Here is a 25,814-nt window from a genome sequence, read left to right as displayed (position 1 = left end):
CATGGAGATCCAAACTCCAAAATGAAGACATGTCCTCAGGTTCAGCTAGCCAGCACTGAGACAGAATTCTGTGCTGCAACAAAGCTCTGCATGACAGAGAAAGAACTGAGGGAATATGCAGGATATTTGTCTGGGCTTGTGATGGCACATAGCCCTATGCTCTGACCCTTGTCTCCTCCCAGTGCTGTGGAAAGCCAAACTCAAAATGGCAGAAATTTGCCCAGGCTGTGATAATAGTAGCAAGGCAGTGCTCAGTAAAACTTGGCTAGAGAATAGAGGAACAGGGAATGGAGCAGAAAGGCATGTGTGAGGGGTTGTGCAGCACTCCATTAAGCCTGAGGAGGAAAGCCCAGCATTCAGCTGGGGCAAGTTCTGGAACCCTCAACTCCCTCCTCCCTCCCACCCCCAGCCAAAAAAATACGAAGGGCAGAGCCCTAGGCTGGTGAACTGTGAATTTCCTAGTGTGTAAGGAGATTGAAACACTTTGAGGGAAACTACCATCAGAAAGATGACATCAATAAACTTTTAAAAAATGAAAATATGTACTATATGTGTCTCAACATTTCAGAATAGGCAGGCTGGGGTGGCCTACTCCCCATCTTAACTGATCCCCAGACAGGATCTGTGATATTTACCCCAGAGGCAAAAAACTTGTCACCCTGGTTCTATCTGTGGTAACCCAGATAATAAATATCAGATCCTAATCACAATCCAGGTTTTCTGATTATGAGTTCCATAGTCTTTCCACAGTTCAATGCTAGCTCTGCTTATGGGGTATAAGGTATAAGGTTGGTCTAGGGGTCCAATAAAGGGCAAAGACAAAGAACTTTCCATCTGTACTTTTTATAGGGTACCTGGGGCAGGCATGGAGGGCATTCAGTATAGATGTGAAAATTTACCTCCAGGAAAACCTGATTTCCAAGAGTCTCTCTGAAGCCAGAATTTACTTTTGTTTAATTAAACAGAGGAAATCTGGACATGAGACAAGTGGACAAGTGGACATGAGAAGGTCCATCCCTCCCACACCAGAGTTCATATGTTCTTGTTCTCAAAATAGAGATAGATACAAGACCCTGCCCTTAAGTTTTTATTCAAGAGCCTCAGTGTTGTTGCAGCATTTTCTACTAAATCTGATTGTGAGGCTCCTCTATTTCCTTTTTCTTGAAGTGGCCTATCTTTGGTCTTTCTCAGCCCTTGTTACAAAGAAGCCAGACTGGCCTCGTCACCATCTGTAATCCTATAACAAGCACTTTTCAGCTTTAGTCTGCATTCCAAGGAGGGAAAAAACAATTCTCACACTGGTGAAGTCCAAGGAAATCAGAATATGAACCTTTAGTTGATATATTTTCTTTTGACGTACACAATTTTCATGAGTTGCTGCCTTGTAACTTTAAACACCAGTATATTGTATCTGAATATTCTACCTGGACTCAAAGGGTCAGGCAGAGTCTGGAAGAAGAAGGAAACCTGTCACCCACAGTGAAGAGCTTTGACACCTATATCGGGGTGATGGATGGTTGGATTAGACATGGCAGAAGATGGGGCAGACATTAATACCAGGTTGCTTAATAGTCCTGGATTCAAAATGCTCTTATCATCAAATGCCTTCTCTGTTGTTTGAATGGTTAAGGTCAGAGGCAAATTTTATCTACAAATAAAAGTTTCTTCTTATCAGCTATTTTTGCCTTGCTTTGTATCCCCAGCACTTAGCACAGAATTTGACACATAGTAAATCCTTTAATAAATGCTTATTGACTGACTGACTAACTCTTTCATTATACAAACTATGCATCTCATCTCCAGTTCTAATTTCATTAAGTCCTAGAGCAAATATTACACCCATTCTATGCACAGAGGATTATCTGCCAAGCTCCATGTTGGAGCATGAATCTCATGGATTGTAGGGCTCTGTTTTCTAGGAAGATATGTGAGATGGAAACTGGAAAATTGTGATTCCACTTTGAGTGTCTGCTGAGGTTATATTGGATCTGTGATGTATGGGAAAGAGGTCTGGATGGCTGGCCAGACTTTCTGCACTTTACATGCCAGGCGAGCCAGAATTGAGCACACTCCGATTCCAAACCTTGGGGGGTAGAAGGAGAAGCTGTTTTAATTAGGTGGCTCACCGAGTCTAAAGGATGGGTGATTTAAGATTCCAGTGGTGGCAATCCATTGGTCATTTGAAAGGTCAACCATAGTCTGAGGACTTTTTCTTTTAACATAATAGTTTGTCTTCAGCTTTCTTTGAACCTCCAGTAGACTAAAGACTAGCCAAATATTTAGTGGTTTTGTGATTTTTTTTTGTATTCATGTCAACTGTAGTTCTTCAGAAATCCATTTCGAATGTTGTTCCTTTTCCATATGGCACTCTGAAAGGGAACATGGGATTACAAATTAAGATTGTGACAAAAAGGAATGCTCTTTATAACCATTTCATATTATCTAAACTTCATGCAGGCATTTGATTTATATTGTGCCAGTGTGGAGAATGATGTTTGCCATTGGAGCTGTTATTTTTCACTTGGAGTCTATTGTCAGACTGGATACATACACAGAACATACCCCAGGCTTTCAATTTTCATGCTTTTATCTATTTTGACATTTTGATTAACTCTCTATAGAAATGAATTTGGAAGAGATTTGTATGGATAAATAATGGAATTAATTCTCACATTAACAGCTTCAAAGAATGTTTATTATCAGTGTAAGTTCTCTATGTCCAAGCAATATTGTGCATAAAGGACCTGCTGCTTACTGCTCCCCCCAGGCAACCTCCCCAGGGACCCTCTTCCTTTCATGAGGGTAGTAGTTGTAATTCATCAGCTGTAGTAATTGTGCCTGTACTCATCCACATAACTGCATAAGGCAGATAGATGGAACAGTAAATAGAATGCTAGACTTGGAAACAGGAGGACCTCTGTTTCTATTCTAATTCAGACCCTTACCAGCAGTACTATCCTGAGAAAGTCATTAAACTTCTCTCAGCCCCAGTTTCCTCATTTATGAAATAAGATAACAGTAGCATTTACCTCAAAGGGTTTTTGTGAGGATCAAATAAAGTAAGATATGTTTGCAAAGTGCTTTGCAAACCTTAAAGCAAAGTATAAATGCTATCTTTCATTTTTACTTTAAAAATTTTCATCTGATTTCATTGTACATTTTGTTTCTATATCATATTCATTTTAACCTACCCCTCCCCTTATCCAGCAAGCCATACTTTGTTAACAAATATTGAAAAGAAAGAGGAAGAAAGCAATACAGCTATCAATCATTCATTATTCTTCTTCCTCCCACCTCCCCATACCTATTGAAAAAAAAACCCAAAATTACAAAACTCCTATATCAAATAAACTCAGTAAAGAGAAACAAATTTCCACAAAGATCACATTCAAAAGAGTATTTCTTATTCTTAATATTAATAACCCTATTAAAAAGTAGACAGACTTCTTTATCATTCTGGAATCAAGGTTGATCATTTATTTGATCAGAGTTAAGTCTTTGAGAATTGTTAGTTTTTACAATATTGGTATTAAAGTATAAATTGTTTTCTTTAGTTCTGCTCACTAAACTCTGCATCAGTTCGTAGAGTTCTTTCAATTTCTCTGAAACTATCTTCTTTCTCATTTCTGACAGCATGATAGTATTATATACATTACATTTATATACCATAGTTTGTTCAATCATTATCCAACTGATGACTCCCAACCCCCGTAGTCTCTAAATTTTTTCTTCACCACAAAAGGGCATATTTTGGAACATAGAGGAGCTTTACTTCTTTCTTTGATTTCTGAAGTATTGCCTTAGCAGTGGTCTAGCTGACCCAAAAGGCATGCATGGGTTAATTTTTTGTGGATAATTACAAATTGCTTTCCAGAGTGGTTAGACTCATTTATAGGTCCACCAATAGTGCATCAGCATGTCTTTTTTTCTGCAGCATTTCTACCCCCAACCTCCCCACGTATTCATCATCTTTTCTTTCTTCTTTTCTTCCCTTTATTTTCTTTTCCTTTCTTTTCTTCTTTTTTTGGTCTTTATTAATTTGTTTACTTTTAGTTTACAAGATTCATTACCACAATTCCTTGAATTTCAAATTTTCTCTCCCTCTCTACTCCCCCTTCCCACCCCCCCCCACCTGTGGTGGCATATAATCAAGTATAGTATCTGCAAATACTTTCACATTAGGCATTAGTCAGGTTATAAAGAAGGACTGTAACAGATGGAGTGAAGAATGGGAAACAGGAAACAAAACCAAACAGGAAAACAAAAAAGGGCAGGTACTTTGCTTCAATCGGGGTTCAAACTCAGCTCTTTCTCTGGATGTAAACATCTCTCTCCATCATGGGTCTTTTGGGGTTGACTTATGACTCTGGATTGCTGAGAAGAGTCCAGTTTATCAAAGTTGGTCATCGCACATACATTGTGTCTGTAATTGTGTACAAACTCCTCCTGGCTCTACTCTTATCACTCAGCATCAGTTCGTATAAGCCTCTCCATGTAAATATGAAGTCCATTTGTACCTCGGTCCTTATTGCACAATAGTACTCCACAACATGCATATACCACAACTTGTTCAGCCATTCCCCAATTGATGGGCACCCCCTTAATTTCCAATTCTTTGCTACCACAAAAAGAGCTGCTACAAATATTTTTGTACATATGGGACTTTTCCCCACTTCTATGATCTCTCTGGGATATAACCCTAGGAGTGGTATTGCTGGGTCAAAGGGTATGAAATTATTTATAGCCCTTTGGGCATAATTCCAGATTGCTTTCCAGAATGGTTGAATCAGTTCACAACTCCACCAGCAATGCATTAGGGTTCCAATTTGTCCACATCCTCTCCAGCATTTGTCATTTTCCTGTTTTGTCATCTTAGCCATTCTGACTGGTGATATGTGGTACCTCAGAGTTGTTTTGATTTGCATTTCTCTAATCAATAGTGATTTAGAGCATTTTGTCATATGCTTATAAATATTTTTAATTTCTTCCTCTGAAAACTGCCTGTTCATATCCTTTGACCATTTATCAATTGGGGAATGACTTGTATTCTTATAGATTTGACTCAATTCTCTGTATATTTTAGAAATGAGTCCTTTATTAGTGACATAGGTTGTAAAAATGCTTTCCCAATTTTCAACTTCCCTCTTAATTCTGGTTAGATTGGCTTTGTTTGTACAGAAGCTTTTCTTTTTTTTTTCTTTTTATTTTTTAAAGCAATCTGGGTTAAGTAACTTGCTCAAGGTTACACTGCCAGTTATTTCTGGGTGTGGTGCTGAGTATCTGAGCCCAAGATTCAATCCAGGTCATCTAGACACTGGAGCCGATGCTCTTACTCGCTGAGCCACCTGGCCGCCCCTAAGCAATTGGGGTTAAGTAACTTGCTCAAGGTTACATGGCCAGGTGTTTCTGGGCGGGTGCCAAGTGTCTGAGCCCAGGACTCGATCTCCAGATCCTCCTGACACTGGAGCCGGTGCTCCCACTCACTGTGCTACCTGGCCTCCCCTGTACAGAAGCTTTTCAATTTAATGTAATCAAAATTATCCATATTGCTTTTTATAATGCCCTCTAATTCTTGCTTTCACAGATTGTTTAGAGTATCAGACTTTATACCTAGATCATGCACCCATTTAGACTTGATTTTAGTATATGGTGTTAGATAATCATCTATGCCCAGTTTCTGTGTATCCTGTGGAGTTGATTTTTTATGTTGATGAAACACAGATTCCCTACCCAATATTTGATACATACTAGGCCTACTGAGAAAAAGTTGCTTAATGAATGAATATATGAAACAATTTTCTCTTTGTAGCACTAGTACCTTGCATTTGGTAGGCACATGTTTGAATATTTTAGTTCTTGTTGAAGATTAAAATTGTGTTGAGAGGGATAACTCATTGTTCTTTTTTCTGATGTAAGATCAGAGGATCGTGATTTAGAGCTGAAAGGTGTTTCAGAGGACGGCTAGTCCAAACTCAAACTTTGATGCATGAGGAAGCTTTGACCTAGAGAGTATAAGGCACTTGTCCATATTCACACACTGGAGAGCAGCTAAGTGGCACAGTGGAGATGCCAGCCAGTACTCAGGAAGACTCATCTTCTTGAGTTCAAATCTGACCTTAGACTCTTACTAGCTGTGTGACCCTGAGCAAGTAACTTAACTTTGCCTCAGTTTCCTCATCTATAAAATGATCTGGAGAAGGAAATGGCAAACTACTCCAGTATCTCTGCCAAGAAAAGCCCAAAGGGAGTCACAAAGAGTTGGTCACAACTAAAAATGACAGAACAACTGAATCACAGTAATAGAATTGTCAGTCAGTATTTGAGCCAAGGTCTACTGACTATGAAACCAGCATTTTTTTTCCCTACCATGTCACACAATCTCTCCTTTACAAGACCCGGGATAGACCCTAGAATGTAAGTAAGTTGATCCTGGAATAGAACCTGATTAATTGGCAATCTGATCAGTTGGGGTATAGGATCTGCCCAATCAAAGGGAATGAAGGCACAGTTCAGGTGTAAAACCTGGAAGCATTTATTGGGTGAGTACAGCACAGGGCATGTGGAAAACAGCAGAACTTAGTTTACTGCTTTACAGATAGATGAGTGATTGTTGGCTATTTGGGAGTGTGAAGGGTGTTTTAGAGTTCAGGTTAAATATAAAGAAAAAAGGAAATCAGAGATATCCTGTGGAGTTGATTTTTTATGTTGATGAAACACAGATTCTATTCCCAGTGTTTGATTAAAAATGGGGGATTTAGGAAACATTCTATATGGTTTTACCACAGAGGAAGGCAGGAAAATAGGAAGAATACAGAGTACCTGGAATCAGGTTTGTGCAAGCTCTCTCCATTTGGGGTTGGTATGAACCAGTCTGAGCAGGCCCGGTGGTTGTTGGCACAACAGAGGTGTCCTGGGATCACCCTGTGGACACTGCAAATGATCACTGGAATGTCAAACTCAAGCAATGCTCATTCTGCCTCCTAAATGGCTGATTTTGATTCCCAGGTTATTTCAGCCTCTCCTGGATAATAAGGGAGCTCAAGCAAATCAGAGTGATTAGTAAACTCATTATCCATTCCATTTCTACAGGACCATCTAGATAACTGTGTCACTGTGGCCATCACCTCTTGCCTTGCACACCCTTGACCTTGTACTTACTAATACTTTAATGCCTTGCCTTCATTTTCATTCCTTTCTAGACCCCAGTTCTTGGATGTTTACCACCAGGTCACTTCTCTGTTCCTACTGGGCTGCTTCTGAATACTGCTACAGGAAATCACCTAGGATTCACTATAAACTTGATGATGTTCAGTTATTTTTCAGTCATATATGCCTCTTCATGACCCCATTTGGGTCATGGGATTAAATTGATATCAAATTGATATTAAAGTGGCTTGCCATTTCCTTCTCCAGCTCATTTTTACAGATGAGGAAATTGAGGCAAACCAGGTTAAGTGACTTGTCCAGGATCTCACAGCTAGCAAGTGTGTAAAACCTGATTTGAACTCAGGTCCTCCTGACTCCAGACCCAGTGCTCTATTCACTGTTCCACCCAGCTGCCCATTCACTAAAATCTTAGGTTATCTAATCTTGAATTGGACCTTGTTGCTACATGCCAATCCTTGTATTCTTTCCTGATTGACTCCCTATCACACTTCCCACACTTCCAAACCTTTTCTCTCCTTAATCTACCCACACCACCCCTCCATATTTCTTCTCAGATTTTACTAAGAACACTGCTGAATTAACTCTCCTCCCTAAATTTTACCTCAATTCCCTCAATATCATCTTCCATTCTATCCTTTTCTCTAGACTTAGAGGAAGAGGCTGTCTCATTCTCTCCAGTTTCTTTAAAGAGTTAAATCCCTGAGACTAGACCTCTGTCATTGTTGTTTTTCCCCTATGGATCCATCTTTTTTTTATCTACTTCTGCTTACAAATAAGCCCAGGTCTCCCCAAACCTGAAAAAAAGGGGAAAAACCCAAAGGGCTTCATTTGTCTCAGCCATCCCCTGAAGCTATTGTTTTATATCTCTCCTGCCTTTCACATCCAAACTCCTAAAACATTATCTACTGTTTCCTCTACTTAATCACATCATACTCTCTTCAGCCTCTTACACTCTGACTTCTGACCTCAGTATTCTATTGAAACTTCTCCCTTCGTGATTATCAGCAATTTCTCAACTGCTAAATCCCATTATATTTATTTCAGACTTTGTCTTTCTGGACCCATCTGCAATGTCTATGTATTTTTGTGACAGTGTGAGATCACAGTTCTTCTCATCCTACCTGTCTGATGGCTCCTTCTCAGTAGTCTTTGCTGGATCATTCATGTCTTGCTCTAGACATGTAGATACCAAAGGGTGCTATCTTGAGCCCTTTTCTAAGCTTTTCTCTCTAGGCATTCAACAATATGTATTTTTAAAGTACTTACTATGTGCCAGGCATTAGGCTAAGAACTAGGAATACAAATGCAATCAAAAAGAGACAATCCCTGCCCTCAATGAGTTCATTCTAATGAAGGAGGACAATACACAAAAAAGAAATTATGAAGCTGAAAAGCAGAGGGAGGGTGACAGAAAAGGTGGCCAAGTTTGGAGAGTCAGAAGCACAACTGGGAAGAGAATGAAATATGATATGTGCCCACCCTCAAAATGGTGGCCCCTGGAAGATACCAATGGAAAAAGGGGTCCAGTTCCAGGGTGAGAAGACGGCTAAGTCCAGGTGCCAAAATTTGAGGAATCAGAAGCACAACCATAAGGGAAAAGGTCTTGACAATTTCTTTCTTGGTGATCTCATAGGCTTTCCTGTATTCACTGAACATTTCTATATAGCTGGTTTCTAAATCTAGACATCTACCATACATATATTTCCTGAGTTCTAGCCCTGCATATTCACCTATCTACTGGACATCTCAAACTTGATGTACCCTAGGCATTTTGAGCTTAACATCTCTAAGACAAAATGCATTATCTTTTCCTTAAAACCTAATCCCCTTTCTAATCCTTGTTTCTGTTGAGGATGTCACCATCCTTCCAGGCACCCATGTTCATGCCCTTCTAGTCATCTTTGACTTTTACTCTTCCTCACCTCCTAGAAGCAAGCAGCTGCCAAGTCTTGCCAGTTCTAACTGTGATGAATGAAAAGCCCAAGAGACAGTTTCTGAATAATCATTTTATTAATTAGGCTATCAATAAAGTTGATTTTATCAATTAGGCTACTCAATAAAGTGATGATCAGGAGTTTCTCCTAGTAACCAGACAAAAACATGGGGAGCCTGAAAGCCTTAAAAATTTTTTTAAAGGAAATGCCCATGACAAATGGAAATCAGCCTGGATTGGGGGACATTTAGTGTGGAGTTGGGCTAAAAATCTTCAACTCCTCCTGGTGGCTTGATGATGAGGCTCAGCTGCCTCCAGCAATCTGTTTAGGGGAATTCATCTCCACCCAGACCACTCTGTTTAGTTTTCTCCTTCATGAACTGGGTCATCCTAAACTCCAATGGAGGGGTACAAGGACAGTGGTGTTCTCCTTGGGGCAAGAACTCACCCAGACTGGATTCTGTTTATACTCCCCCCATCCTGGTTGGGTGGGATCTGGCACAAGATTGAAGAACATGTTTCCCAAAGGTTAGGGGTAATCTCATCCATCAGCTATATCCTTCAGATACTGACTGACTGACCTACAGGGCTGATCCCTAAATGAGGAAATAAAGGAGAAAAATCTTAATGCTAATTTAATAATTGGTTGTTAATATCATAGCAAAATAATATTTTCTCTCAAAACTCTAGAACATTTTTCTTATCTATAACCTTCTCTTACATGATCACCATCCTAGTCCAGACCTTTATCACTTCTCACAAGGGATGTTGTAATAGCTTCCTAATCAATCTCCTTGATTCCAGTCTTTCTCCCTAGTAATCCTTCCCCCAACAGGACTACTGGACTGATATTCCTAAAGCCTAAGTCCAACCATGTCTCTTCCTTGCTCATGGACACTTCAGTTACTCCTTCTTGCTACTATAATATATTCCTCTTTGGCATTTAAAGGGCTTCAGAGACTGGCTCCAACCTATCTCTCTAGGCTGATTTCACATTACTTTCCCTCATCCACTTTCCATTCCAGCTAAACTGCCCTACACACTTTTCCCCTATTTTTTTTGCCTTTTTTTTTGAGGGAAAATGGGGTTAAGTAACTTGCCCAAGGTTACACGGCTAGTTTGTGTGTGTGTGTGTGTGTGTGTGTGTGTGTTAAGTGTCTGAGGCCAGAACCGAACTCGGGGGGGTCCTCCTGACTCCGGGGCCGGTGCGTTACTCACTGACCCAACACTATTCACCTATTAAAGACACTCCATCTTCTACCTCTGAACTTTTTCAAAGTCTGTCCCTTTGACAGGAGTGTCACCTGTCTTATACAATTTCAATGATTTACCTTGAAGGTTAAAGAGGCATGGAGATCATTTCCAGGATTATTTTTAGATTGGCTTCTTTCCTATCTGAGATGTATAATTCCGAATGCTATGAGGGTGCACCTTTCTTACCTTATGAGCCAAGTTGCTGTGGGAATATAGTTATTTCATCTAATTATTATCTTTTTAAATCTTAGTAATATTATTTATTACTGGTAAAGTAGCTCATTGCCTTTTCTGGTCCATGAGAATCTTATTGCATTCTAAACAGAACCTGAATCCCGGGACTTGCATATTAGACCTGACCCAGAATAGTTCCTTACTCCTGGCATCATTCTTTTTCTCCTCACATTTGCCTCTTAGAACCCCCAGTGGCCTTTAAGGCTCACTTTGAGTGCTCCTAAATAAGACTTTTCCTAATCTGTCCCTTGAGGCAGGGACTGATTAATTTTTGTCTTTGTATCCTCAGCCCCTTACATAGTGCTTGGCACAGAGTGACTCCTTAATAAATGCTTGTTGAACTGAATCAAATTAAATTCTCTAAATTTATAGAAAACAGTGGAAGCTTAGATGACACAGTGAACAGAGAGCTAGACCTGTAGTAAGGAAGGTCTGAGTTCCAGTGTGAGCTTAGGCACAAGCTACTCAATGCTGGTCAAGTCATTTAAGTCATTTACCTGCCCTTCTTATTAAGCTCCAGCCAAACAATAGCTTTATTAATGTCATTGTCTTCTTTATATGGCTTACAATGTGTACATAGGGATTTTCTAAGTTTTTCAGTGGAATGATGAGACAGTTTGGAATAATACTATACAGCATTTGTATTGAGATGATAATAGTACCTACCTCCCAAGGTTGCTGTGAGAACAAAATAATATTTGTAAAACACTTTACAAACCTTAAAGTGCCATATAGGCATTCATCATCATCATTGCTATGTGGATTTGTTCTCAGGTAGTCGCCTTTTATACTATTCCTAACAAGGCAGGCAGTTGCACATGGATTCCTTGGGTAACAAACAGCAGCGAAATACCTACTCTAAATGCCTAAACTTCCAATCCCTAGCATAGGAAAGATCTTATCTTGTTCTATCTCCCAAATGCCACAGACAATAGGAATTCAGGTTCCTTGTCTCCTGGTCTTCCTGTTCCTTTGCCAGTCATCTGCACCTTGAGTTACTCTTATCTTCTTCACCTTTTGCTGCCAATTGTAACTCCTTTCCTCTGTCTCCTCCTCTTCTGTTTCCCCCTTTACCTCTTTCTCCTCTTTCTGTTTCCTCCTCCACCTTATTGTCTTCCTTCTGCCTCTCTGTTTCTTTCAGAAAAGAACTGGGGGTAGTTTTCTTTACAACATATGTAACCACATAAAACATACATTTCCAGTTTGGCTCTGGTGTGTTAACAAGTTGATCAAGACCATCTGTGCCTCATATCCAATATCCTCCTACCCACCTTGTCCCCTAAATCTAATTCTTTCTGTGTAATTTAACAGGGTCTCTGTGATATAAAGCCTTTAATAATTTTAAAATAAAATTGCCTTAATGCATAGCAATTGCTAAATGCAATACGGAAACACTCATTTCTCTTGCCAACAATAGACTCCAGAGTCTGTGACTGCCTTGTACTACTTGCAAATCTCTATGTGTTACAAACCACATGAGACATGTTTCTTGAAAGCTACTCCCTTGGGGATCCTAACAACTAAAATCATACTCAATTCCATGGGAAGGTATCATTATGAATTATCAACAAGTTAATTACACAGGTCAGGACCATAAGCCAGCACTCTAGTGGTTCATTTCCACCTAACTCTTTCATGGCTGATACCTGCTCTGCTGTACCTAGCCCTTTCCCATGTCACCTGATTTCCAGCTGTTCAGTCCTGCCTATCCTCAGTATAAGACACTGAAGGCTAAATTCTATTGACAGAAGGAAATCCAGCTAGAAAATAAACCCTGTTAAGACATTCCTATAATATGAAATACAATGATATAGCTCAGTTTATATGGTTACTCATTATAATTTATTTCTGGATTCGCAAATTCCTTGAAGGGTTCATGAATTTTCTAGTGGATTTGGGGTTATTAAAAAACTCTTGTCAGTATAGTGTGAAGTCACAAGAGTTTTCAGTGTGAATCTCTCAGGTAGTTTGGTTCAATTACATCCAAAGGATTTCTCAGGATATTTGGGCAAGTACCTAGAGATTCATAGGTGTCTAGATCCACTTCCTTCTCCATTCCCTGCTCTGAATTTGGATATCCTTTGCATTTATTATTCTGCAAAGTTTGAGCTCTTTGGGTTTTTCACCAAGGTAACTCCATTGTATTACAGGTTTGTACCCGATAGCAAAGGAACATTCTAATGGTGAGAAATTACTCTCTCCCTCTTCTCCTACTACCACAAACACACAAACACGTATACATATACATACATACACACAACTCTACCCCCAGTTCTGCATTATGTTCATCAAATAAAGTGATTTGAAAAAACAAGAAAGTTGCCTGCAGTATAAACCGCTGTCTGGAAATGAATACACTCTGCACCTTGGCAAAGTTTTCCAAATCTTTGGTACATATAAACAAATAGAAGTTTCTGGGATCAAGACTGGCTTGATGATAGAATGGCAATGCTTAGAGAGACTCTATTATGCTAATGCTGAGCATGCCTTTGTATTGAGCAGTTTTCACACCACTTCTGGAGACTGATACTCACTTTGAAGAAGAAACTGAGTCAGGAAATTGACTCACTCAAGTCTCCTAGCTAAGTTAGGGGTAGAGATTTCATAGTCTAAATGGAGTTAGCAAAACAAATGATACAAGGAGAAGCAATAAAAGGTTTAGGAAGGATAGTCTAAAGACCAGATAGTTCTTCTTCCAAACATCCTGACTACATATCCCAGATCAAAAGCACAAAAGTTATGTGAAAGAGTGCTCAGATTTATCCCACATGGCCCCAGACGTCCTGTCCTGACAGGAACTAGTAGATAAAAAGCAGGCAAGATTGCATTTTAAAATAAGAAACAGTTTCTCAATGATTAGAACGGGACAGAAATGAACCGAATTACTGGTTAAAGTGAGGAACTCCTCATCACTAGGTATGTAAGTAGAGATTAATTGACCACTTCTTGGGGATATTAAAGAAGGTCCCCAAGCTTCAGAAAGGTATTGGATGACCTTGAAGATGACTCCCATCTCTAAGATTCTATGAACCTGGAATAATCTGAAACCAATCCTTTAAAAAATTTAACTAGAGTTGCCTTCTGCTTTGTAACTCTAGTGAGAATTCTTATCATTGGTCATAGTTGGTCTCTAACTAACGTGTCACAATATACTTCTTTAATGCTGGATTACTTTTGTTGCTTCACTGAATTGTTCACTACAAAATCCTGGTTGGGGCATTCAAAACCCTTCACAAGCCACTCATCTGTGTACTTTTATTTTTCACACCTAGCTCCTACCACATATTCTTTGATTCAGTGACACAGGGCTCCTTCATAGTCCTTCAATAAGATATTCCATTTCTCCTCTTGAGGCATTCCCTCTGGCTGTCCGCCATGCCTGGAATGCTCTCCCTCTTCATCTCCGTCTGATGGTTTCCCTGGCTTCCTTCAAGTCCCAACTACAATCCTATCTCCTACAGGAACTCTTTTCTATGAATTTCCTACTTATACCATATATAGCTTATTTGTACATATTTTCTCAGTCTCCCCCACTAGATTGTGAGTTCTTTGAAAGTAGGGATTGTCTTTTGTCTCTCTTTGTATACCCAGCACTTAGCAGACTTTCTGGCATATAGCAAGTGCTTAGTAAATGTTTATTGATTGACTATTCTTAGCATTAGGGCAGTGAGGTGGTACAATGGATAGAGTTCTAGTTCATCTTCCTGAGTTCAAATCCAGCCTCAGACACTTACCAGCTACGTGACCCTGGGCAAGTCACTTAACCCTGTTAGCCTCAGTTTCCTCATCTGTAAAATGAGCTGGAGAAGAAAATGGCAAACCACTTTGACAAGAAAACCACCAATGTTGTCATGAAGAGTTGGACATGATTGAAAATAACAACAATTTTTTGCATTACAATGTAGAGAGAAAATTGGTTATATGATTAAGAAAGCTGCTGTCAAAAAGATTAAAGTGATCTAGAAAACCTTTTGAAGTAGTAACTAAAATAATCAATAGAATAATTAGAACTCTTTAAAGGAGGTTAATGATGGAATTTTTTTTTCAAAGGAAAAAAGCAAATTATTAAGTAGGCCTTCTGTAAGGAATTTCAAATAGTAAGGTCAGTCTAGTAGTGGTATTTATCCTTGGATATCACTGAGGTATTCAGGTCATAATTGGCTGTAGTATTTGGGAAAATATGGGGTAAGAAAACTTGGCTCTTGGACTGGAATGGAAGGAAAAATGATCTCAGCCCCCCAGAAATTCCCTTCCAAACTCCAGCTCTGTTGCGGGAAGTTACAGTTAGAGTTTCCAGTAAAATAGAGGATAAGAGAAGACTTCGGAACTTGAAAGCCACAGGTTAATAAAAATGATTTCATTTTGTTTGTTTGTTTGTCTTAGTAAGACTTTGGAATAGAATGAGTCTTGGAGGATTGAGCAGCCACTTAATCTCCCTGAGTCATAAGAAGGCATGATGTCATGTCTAAGCATTAGGTTGGAGTTTCTGTGATTACACACATTGTCCAACACAGTTGCAATAAAAGCAGCTAACTACCATGTCCAAAATTTTAGCATTTTGTCCATTTTTGGCATAATATCCTTTTATTTCCATATTTTTCTGTTTTTTTGATTCTTTCTTTCTGGGAGAAATAGCAGAAAAATGGTTATAGTTGATCAAGGAGCATTGGCAGAATTCCTCCAGTGTAGCCAGCATTATTCTGGTCATTGGGGAAGGTGATACAAAAAATAGCATAGATCAAGATCCTTGCCTTCAAGGAATTGATTATCTAATTAAGGAGAAAAAAAAGCTAATTTAAAAAAAACTCAAAAACAAACAAGTACCAATTTGCCTGAAAAGTACTCCAAGTTTAAAACAAGTTCAGAGAACAGGAAACTCCATAAGGGTTGGAGTACTCTATGAAGGCTTTTTAAGGGAAGTGGCTTTTGAGTTTATCCTTGAAAAATGAATAAGATTTTAGAAGGGAGGACTTTTTCCAGGGGAGGGAAGCTTGAACAGAGACACAAATGAGAAAGGCTGTTGTAAGATAGTGATTCTGGGAAAGTGATATGTGTGAGATGCAGGACATTCAAACCATTGGACTATTGAAGAGAGGAAAAAAAACAAACTAAGCACATTCCCTTTACAATTAATGTCCACTCCTATTCATTGGATGGCTTGTGGACTGTGGTGGGTCGCATATCGAATATACTAACAGATTCAACCGAGTTGTTGGATGGAAACTAAAGTGCTTCCTTTTTTATTTATTTTATTTTTTGATAAGAACTCACTGGGTAGAGGAGACAGAAGGAGGGATGTGTTGGGGAATGAAAGTGATATAAAAACAAATTATTGAAATTTTAAAAGATTTTAAAGAGTTAACATGTTTTAAAGCTATTACTTTCTATCACCATAGTAACAGTTCATTCAAATAATTCAAGCAAATTTTTGAGAACTTTCTCTAGAGAAGGAAGTGGAGAGAAGTCATTCATCATATGTACATCAAAGATCCACCAGAGGCATTCTTACTATATGTCTTGTTAACACATTGTATAAAAGCTTAATGGTAAACTAACAAAAATAGTAATAGCATTTATGTGGTGCTTTAAGATTTGCAAAGCACTTTACAAATATTATTTCATTTGATTCTCAAAACAACCCTGGAAGGTAGATGTTATTATTATCCCCATTTTACAGATGAGGAAACTGAACCAGATAGTGGTTAAGTGACTTGACCAGAGTTAGGCAACGAGCAAGTGTCTGAGGCCAGACTTGAATTTAGGTCTTCCTAACTCCACGCCCAGAATTCTATCTATTGCACCACTTAGTTGTGTCCATGTGAAGGCTGGCTTTGGATCCCCACACAAGTAGAGAGTATTCCAATTTCTATGTAGTACATTCCAGTGTTTTTATTTTCTTAAAAATGTGGAATTGCTTTTTAAAGTTTAGCCTTTATGATATCCCTGAAAGCAAAGGAGGAGATTTAAATGAAGGTGCAAGATGGAATATAACATCTAAGAATTCTGGCTGAACAGCCAAGGATGAAATGAGCATTGCGGCTGTGATATTACTACAACATGCCACTGGCTAATTTAGGCAGATTCAGATAATTATGGAAAATCATGCTGAAAGGGATCTCCGGGTCACCTGGAATGCAGAGCCAAGAAGAGAACAAGCAGATTAGATTGACAGCTTTTCGTCACTCAATTAGGTCTCCCCCAATGCTTCTCTTTCCCTTGTGCAAGAAAGGTGAAATTTAATAGACTGAAGTGCTTTCCAATATGTATAGCATCCATGCCCTTATCCTTTCCATTTGAACAATATACACATTTAATTTCAACGTATCTGGAAAGTTCAGGTTTTATGTAACCACACTATGGATTCCTGAGCAGTCATTCATGCTCAATCCTGGAAGGGCAGTGAGAATGAAAGGTCAGAGTAACAGCATACATGATAGATCATGTCTTAAGACATCACTTTTTTTCTTCATGTTAATAAGATTTGGTGATCTGAGCTTGGCTTATGAACTAAGTGCTGACTACTCAGTGACTGGAACATTCTTCTGGCTTCTAGAATGTCGCTGAGTAGCCTGATAAATGTGATTGGCTTCCTCCATCCTGGTTTATGGAGAAAGGTGGATTTCTCCATGGTTGTTATTATGAGCCTTGTTGCAACAGAAATGCCTTTTCTTTCAAGTGTTTGAAATTCTTAAGTCAATCTGTTCAGCTGGTGCATTCTGGTATCACATAACAACTTATAACCTTAGTCTCTTAAAGACTATGCCAGGGCAGGGCAAACTCAGACATGTCCTACAAAGCTGGAAAAGATTTTAATACAAGTCTATTGATAGACTATGTGGGATATATAGAGACACTATGAAAAAAACAAACCTGTTTTCCATTCCATATTGCATGCTATCCATCATCCTCATTCCACTCTGCATCTCCCCTCTCCCCCTCCCCCACAGCCCCACTGTTCTGTGTTCTATAGATAACAAATTTGCTTTCATATTAATTTTTTTTTTATTTCCTAGAGCCATGTTCTGGCTCTCTCTGACACTTGACTCCTGCCTGATGACACAGCTTCCCTGGCCACCTTTTCCACCACTGGTTGTACGTTCACTCATTATCCCTGACTTATTGGTTAAGGTGAGAGAATTGGATTATTGCTTGCCTTCTTCCTTACCCCACCTACCCCCACCCCATTGTCATTTTCAGGCTCCCTCTAAGAAAATCACTCAGTAGCCTCTCTTCCTTTGGGGTTTACTCAGTTCATATTTACTACCAAATCAAAATTCCAGTAGATGTTGTCTACCAACATCCAGCAGGGCAACTAGGTGGCATAGTGGACAGCATGCTGAGCATAGAGTCAGGACTGGCCTCAGACACTTACTGTCTAGGTGACCCTGGGCAAGTCACTTAACCCTGTTTGTCTCAGTTTCCTTATTTGCCAAATGAACTAGAGAAGGAAATGGCAAACCACTCCAGTATCCTTGCCAAGAAAACCCCAAATGGAGTCATGAAGAGTTGGACATGACTGAAAATGACTGATAAACAACAAAACTGATATCTAGGACAACTTCTTTTACTTTTTTCTCTGGATTTTCATGACACTGCTCTCTTCTGGTTTTCCAACATATCTGATTGTCACTTACCAGTCTCCCTTGCTGGACATTGATCCAGATAGTGCCTGTTAACCATGGGTATCCCATAGTGCTTCTTTGGGGCTCTCTTCTCTTCTTCTTCTATAATATTTCATCTGGTGATCTTACTGGCTCCAAATCATCCTCTCTATGCAGATAATTGTCCCATTGATTTGTCCTTATCTAACCTCTCTCTTCAACTTCAGTTTTCTATCTCAAATGACCTGTTGGATATTTCTAAATGGATGTCCAATGGGCTTCTTGAACTCAACATATCCAAAACTGAACTTGTCTTTTCCTGCCAATCTTCTTTTCTGAACTTTCTCATTGCTGTTAAAGACACCACCATCCTCCAAGTCACACACATTTGCAACCTAGATTTCATCCTTGACTCCCTCCTCCACCATGTCCAATCTGTTGCCAAGGCCTGTCAATTTCATCTTTGCAACATCTCTCCAATATACCCCCCTTCTCTCCTCTAACATTGCCATCACTGCTATAGGCCCTCATCACTTCATGCCTGGACTATTGCAATAGTTTGCTGGTGGGTCTCCTTGCCTCAGTTCTCTCCCCACTCTGGCCCAGTCACTTAGCTATCAAATTGATCTCCTTAAAATGTAGGTCTGTCCAAATCACTGTTCCGCTCCCCCACATTTGAAAAGCTCCAATGGCTCTGAATTACTACGAGGATCAAATATAAAATCCAAATTCATCTAAATAGGTGATATCTGTTATCAGATATTATTTTATCAATATTGTTGAAATATGATTGAGCAAAATAACTTCTAATTATAAGAAAATCCCTCTTAATTTTTTTCTCTTTGTTGTGAATTTTCCTTTTTATTATGGCATCTTGATTTTTCCCTTTGAAAAATTCAAATTGGCTGACTTGATTAGTTGTCTATTTTATCAGTTGTTTTTAAAACTTGCTTCTTGCTTTTATCAATACTATAGAATTTTTTGTTTCATTTTTAGCTCATTTTTTTGTTTTTTCTTTTAGTTGTTTTTTTATTTCTTGCTTTTCTAGTCTTTTTTGTGGTTGCAAATCCAATATATTACTCTTTCCATTTTAGATAAAAATGTTTAGAATCACCAATTCTCCTCTAAGGAGTACTCTTTGCCTATAACCCAAATGTTTCTGGTATGTTGTCTCATTTTTATCATTTTAACAATGAAATGATCTATAGGTCTTATGATTTATTCTTTGACTTATTTTAGGATTATGTCATTGAGAAAAGTTTTAATATTTTTTATTAAATGCAATTTATTGATTATAATTATAACTGTTGTAGTTAGTAAAGAATCTGTTTATACTTCTGCTTTGTTTATGAGGTTTTTATGTAGTAACACATGGCTAATTTTTTAAAAGATGCCACACACATGAAAAATATGTGTATTCTCTTGATTCATATTTATTAATTACCAAGAATCTATCATATCTGACTTTTCTCTAAAATTTTATTCAGATCCTTAAAGACTTCCTTGTTTATATTTAAAAACAAGTCTTTATTGAGATTTTCTTTTTTTAATATCAACATACTCTTCTATATCCCTTTCCTCTCCCCAAGAGTTATCTCTAATGACAGTATTTTTTTAGAGGAAAAAAGTCATGTGTAATGCCTAGGGCCTCCCACTTTCACAAAGGGTAAACTGGAGGTATCTCTTTTCATATCTCTACATTCAAGCATTTCTTGAGTTTTATAATATTTATTTTTTTATATTATATATTATATTGTATATAATATATAAAAATAATATATATATAATATATAAAATATATTATATATTTTTTATTATATTTACTTTTGTTTTTTTGGCATATTATTGTTTTTTTCTATCATTGTTATTTTTGCTTTATATGATGTTTTCTTGACTGTTTACTTCATTCTGCATCAGTACATATAGATGTTTTTATGCTTCTCTGTATTCATCACACATATCATTTCTTACAGTACAATAGAATTCCATTACATTATTATACCACCATTTATTTAGTCATTCCCTGATTGATGGGTCTCAATTTCATCTCCAATACTTAGCTATCACAAAAAGTGATACTTCAGAGTACATAGAAATTTTTCCCCTTTTTTCATATTGATATTTTCCTTGGGGCTTAAGGCCAGTAATGGAGTCTCTGGCTCAAAGAGTATAGAAATTTCAGTCACCTTGTTTGCATCATTCCAATTTGCTGTCCTAAAAGGTGTATTACTTCACAGTTCTACTAACAATGTATTTGTGTGCCTATCTTCCCACAAACCCTCCAACATTGACCATTACAATTTTTTATCATTTTTGCCAAGTTGCAAGATGTGAGGAAAAACTTCAAGGTTTCTTTGACTTACATTTCTTTTATTAGTAGTTATTTGGAGCATTTTTTTCATGTTGTTGTGATTACTTGGCAGTTTTTTTGAGAACTGTTTGTTTATATCCTTTGTGTATTTGGAAATAGATATTAGTAAACACACACACACAAACATAAGTCTATAGAGTAGTTCATTTATATATAGATATACATTCATGTATACATAAACATATGTATATATAGCTAGTGTGTATATGTGTGTGTATATACATTATATATAAATATATACATACATACATATGAAAGTTTATATATCTTGGATACCATACCCTTATTAGAGAAATTTGATACAAAGATTTTTCCCATTCTATCATTTCCTCTCTTAGATGTATTAATGTTGTCTGTGCAAAAACTTTTCAGCTTTAAGTAATCAAAGGTATATCTATTTTATCTTTTGTAATTGCCTCTATTTCTTGTTTTTTTAAGAATACATTTCCTACTCATAACTGTGAAAGTATATGATCTGTTTATTTCTAATTTTTTAATAGTATGGTCTTTAGTATTAAGGTTCAAATATCCTTTTCAAATGTATTTCTTTATTTGGTGAAGGGTTTTGGTTTAAGCCTAATTTTTGTAAGAACACTTTCCATTTTTTCCTAGCAATTTTATCAGATAGGGAATTTTTCCTTAGGTAACTTAAGTTTTCCACTATGCCAAACACAGGGTTATTGAGGTCTATTATTTCTGAATCTTTCTTGTCTGGTCTGTTCTATTGATCTATCTCTTCTTTAACCAATACCAGATGGTTTTGATCATTTCTGATTTATAACATAGTTTGAAATATGGAAATGCTATTCCCCCTTCATCTGTAATTCTATTTATCATTTTCCTTGATATTCTAGATCTTTCATTTTTTTCCAAAGGAATTTGGTTATGATCTTATTAATCTCTGTAGAGTAATTTCTTGGCAAATTGATAAGTATAGAATGAAAAGTCTAAATTGATTTTGGTAGTATTGTCATTTTCCTCTCAGTCAAGTAGATTTCCCCCTTTCTATTCTACCCTTTACCTAGTCCCATTTGTTAGTTTTTTGAGCCACTTTCCAAAAAGGATTTCTCTCTCTTCATTATTCATCTTTTTCTGTTTACTCTAGACCCTTGTTTTCTGATTCACAATCCATATAACCACCTGGTCTCTTGGTTTTCTCTGCATTTTTTATATAATCAAAGCTTCCAAAGTATCTATTCTAGGCTCTCCCCTCTAGGTACTTTCTGTCACTGTTTTGCGGGGCTTTTTCAAGGATTCCCCTTTTCCATTGTACTTCACTCTCAGAATCATACCAATTATTGTAGATCTCAGAAAGGACACTGTCCCGTGGTAGGGCTCTTCCTCCTCTCCCACCACTGATCTATTCCCTCTCTCGTTGGCCTTCTTTCCCCTAAATTTATCTGAAAATCTTCTCCCTGTATCCATGTTCTCTAGGTACGATTTGTGCTCTGTCCCCCCACCCCCACTCCAAGGGGTTCTGCCCCCCTCTTTCCCCTCCCCAAGAAGCAGACTTTTCAGGCACCATATTCCCCATGCCTTATCCAGTATAAAGTCCTATTCTCCCTTCACCTAGAGGAGCACTCAATGCAACCTTCTCCCACCTCCAAAGCAAGATCTCTTCTCCCCCCCCCAACCTTTTCAGTCCTACCCTTTTCTTACCTATTCATTCTCTTTCTGAGACCACAAAAGTCATTTCCCCTTATTGCTAATCCTTGATTTGACCCTAGAGCATCAATTATTCCTCATTACCCCCCTGCTCCTCTCCCTCCCTTTCACGTACCTGCCCATGTTGAAATGTACTCCCACAAAAGAGTATTTACTTGTAGGCAGGGTGTGAGCAGGTTCTCTTCCTCTTCATGTTGCCTCTATCAGATTTCTGCCTTCACTTCTGTCTTCTTGTGTACTTGTAGAAAAAATATCTTACTTGTCTTTTTGTTGTCACTCTATTGCTATTGTTGCCCGCATTTATTTACCCCTCCTGCAATTCTGTTGTTTGGGTGATATTCAAGAAGGAAATAACTTATTCATTTCTGGTTTTCATTCAAAAAATGTTTCAAATTCCTTATTTTTGTACATCCATCTTTTGTCTTGTATGGTTAAGCCACTGAACACCTACCTCAGGCTGAAATCAATCCCTTCCTAGCTGAAGTTCCAAATAAAAAAGAGGTTCTGAATGCCATTAGGCTCCTCATGTGTGGCAAAGTGCCTGGTGCTGATTCTATTCCAACTGAGATTTACAAAGTATGGGGTTCATTGCTCATACAAAAGTTGACTGAATTATTCTGGGTTATATGGCAAGAGGAGTTATCCCCTAGGAGTTCAAGGATGCCTCTTTTATCCAACTCTATAAAATTAAAGGAAATAGATTGTCCTGTAACAATGACAGGGGGAGGGATATTCCTTCTTAGTCATTGCAGGTAATATTCTTACCAGGGTCCTCCTTAATAGACTGATCCTCCACCTGAAGATGGTCATCTACCTGAGAGCCAGTGTGACTTCAGAAAGGGCCAAAGAATGGTTGATATGGTATTTGTTGCCTGACAACCCCAGGAGAAATGCCAAGAGCAGAACAGAGGTCTGTACACATTAGTAGATGTGCCCAAGGCCTTTGATATTGTTAGTCATGAGGGCTTATGGAAAATTATGTCAAAATTTGGTTGCCCCGGGGCAGCCAGGTAGCACAGCGAGTAAGAGCACCGGCTCCAGTGTTGGGATGACCTGGGGATCAAATCTGGGCTCAGATACTCAGCACCACACCCAGAAATAACTGGCAGTGTAACCTTGAGCAAGTTACTTAACCCTGATTGCTTAAAAAAAAATTGGTTGCCCAGAGAAGTTCATCAGTATTGTACAATGCCAATTTCATGGCATTCTTGCCTGAGTTCTGGATAATGGATGATGCTCTTGTGATTTCCCAGTCACCAATGGATTGAAACTAGTGCTATGTGATTGCTCCTATGCTTTTTAACATGATATTTTCAGCTATGTTGTGAAATCCCTTCAATGAGGCCAAACTGGTGGCATCACGGTCACCAAGAAAACACAGGTACTCTGTCAGCTAGCACTATAACAGCCATATGTGGAACCATTGGTTACAGCAAATGAAGAAGTCTTGTATACTGTAGATAAGTTGGTTTACCTTGGCAGTACACTTTCTAGGTATGTACACATTGATAATGAGGCGGATATATGCATTGCCAAAGCTAGGTCAGTGTTTGGGAGGCTCTGAAAGAAAGCGTGGGAAAGAAGAGATATTGGACTGACTACCAAAATTAAGATCTACAGAGCTATTGTGCTGATGTCATTATTGTGTGACTATGAAATTTGGACAGCATATCAGCCCCATACAAAGAAACTCAATTGCTTTCGTTTAAATTGTCTTAAGAAGATTCTGAAGATCACCTGGCAGGATAAGACACCAAACACTGAGGCCCTTTCTTGAACTATACTGCCAAGCATTCAAACTCTACTGCAGAGGGTGCAACTATGATGGGTTGGCCTCACTGTTTGAATGCCAAGCATATGCTTGCCTGAAAGACTATTTTATGGAGAACTCATGTGGTCAGAAGTGATACAAGGATAGTCTCAAGGTCTCTCTTAGGAACTTTGGAATTGATTGTGTGACGTGGGAGACACTGGCACAGGAACACCCAGCATAGCATGCCCTTAACAGAGAAGGTGCTGTGCTCTATAAGCAAAGCAGAATTGAAGTATCGCAAAAGAAACATGAGATGCACAAATTTAGAATATCCACCCCAAATATTCACATGGACTATTTGTGCCTGACCTGTAGTAGAGCATCTTGAGTTTGCATTGGTCTGATAATCCACTGTCAGACACACATCACATTAAAACAGTGATATCTTCTTAGAGAATGAAGGACAACAGGATATTGTGTTCAACCAGGAGACCTGTGAGCCTTAGGTTGCCTCCACACATCCTGTTTTTGAGATCCATAAAGATATCTTGCTTGCATAGTGAGCATATATTCTTTTAATGTTTTTGTTTTTTGCTTTCTTCTTCTAAGTCATCCTTTACTTCTGTGTATTTTCACTCCCAATCTATTGTTCTCTCATTTCTTTGCTAAGGCTTTCCATTTGCTCATTATTTTGGCTGTGCAGACCATAAATTCCACTGTCATATTTCTCATTTCCCTTTTAAAACATTCTGGACCAGTGTTTTGTGGTTCCATGTTCTCCTCACACTACTGAGTTCTCTGTCTTATCAAGTGTTTATTCATAGATGCTTGAACTTGTTTACTCGGTCTAGAGGCCATATTTCCTTCTGTTACTGTTTTTCCTAATGATTTATCTGTTTATGTATAAGGTCTTTGAGATTTCTTCTTCCTGAAGTCTTCGGTACTTTCAGTTTTTTATTTTTCCTGTTAATGACTTCCTAACTCTCTCTCCTCTAATTGTGCTTTCTTTGTTGGCTGGATCTTAGCTTCCTCCAACACTGGGCAATGTATAGTCCACCAGACTAGGTCTCTGCCCTAGCTAATTTTTGAGTGGCCTGATAGAGCCCTATTTGGATGCTGTGCTCTGCCTCAGGATACTCAATGTCCTGTCATGGTGACCTGTTCCTCTCCTTTTGTCACTTATTTCTCTAGCACCCATAGTTCAGAGCCTGCTTTTGTGACATTGACAACTCCAAGTCTTTCAGCACTGATACTTCTAGGTTGCAGCTCCCAGCAGACTTTTGTTCCTGGAGGGCTGTAGCCAAACTGGCTGTAAAAGCTTGAGAAAATTCTGCAGCCTGGAACTAGGGTCCGCACTGGAAAGAAAGAGGAAGGGAGTGGGGTACAGAAGTGGTTTTGATGTAAGCCTGCATTGTGTCCTTGGGTCTGCTAGTGGGGCTTACTACTGAAATGTGGGAGGTTGGGAAGCAGTGCTAAGTGAGCTAGGGGTTAGTGAGCATCAGTTTCTTGGCTTGGGAAGAGAAGTTTCATTTTCAGGCGTGTTTGTGTGTGTGTGTGTGTGTGTGTGTGTGTGTGTGAGGATGCCCTAAACCATGGGAACAACTGAAATTTCTTTTCTTTGGCACATAATTTCTATTTTGGAGAACTTTGAGAAGTCACAGGGGTAAGAAAAATGTCTAGGCTACCTACCATCTTGTGACCTTCTCTTGCTTATATTTTTTGTTACATTTGTCTGGGCTTGAAAAAGACACTTTGAGGTCTGCTGCCATTTCAGTTTCACTCTTTCTTCTTCTTCTTCTTCTTCTTCTTCTTCTTCTTCTTCTTCTTCTTCTTCTT

The 25,814-nt window shown here is 38.5% G+C and overlaps 1 long non-coding RNA gene across 1 annotated transcript in view; it reads right to left on the bottom strand.

The window, feature by feature from the left end:
• Positions 1-1,428: 1,428 nt before the first annotated feature.
• The window catches only part of LOC138144008 (uncharacterized), a 28,354-nt gene continuing 3,968 nt past the window's right edge, over positions 1,429-25,814 (bottom strand). The window contains exon 3 of the long non-coding RNA XR_011163843.1: positions 1,429-2,369. This is a non-coding gene — a long non-coding RNA (uncharacterized lncRNA). The remainder of the gene's footprint in view (positions 2,370-25,814) is intronic.

This window comes from Petaurus breviceps, unplaced genomic scaffold (assembly GCF_028583685.1).
Source record: "Petaurus breviceps papuanus isolate PSGF00001 unplaced genomic scaffold, PetGlider_PUasm1.0 90683, whole genome shotgun sequence".
Lineage (NCBI taxonomy): Eukaryota > Metazoa > Chordata > Mammalia > Diprotodontia > Petauridae > Petaurus > Petaurus breviceps.
This window is presented reverse-complemented; position numbering and strand designations above follow the sequence as displayed.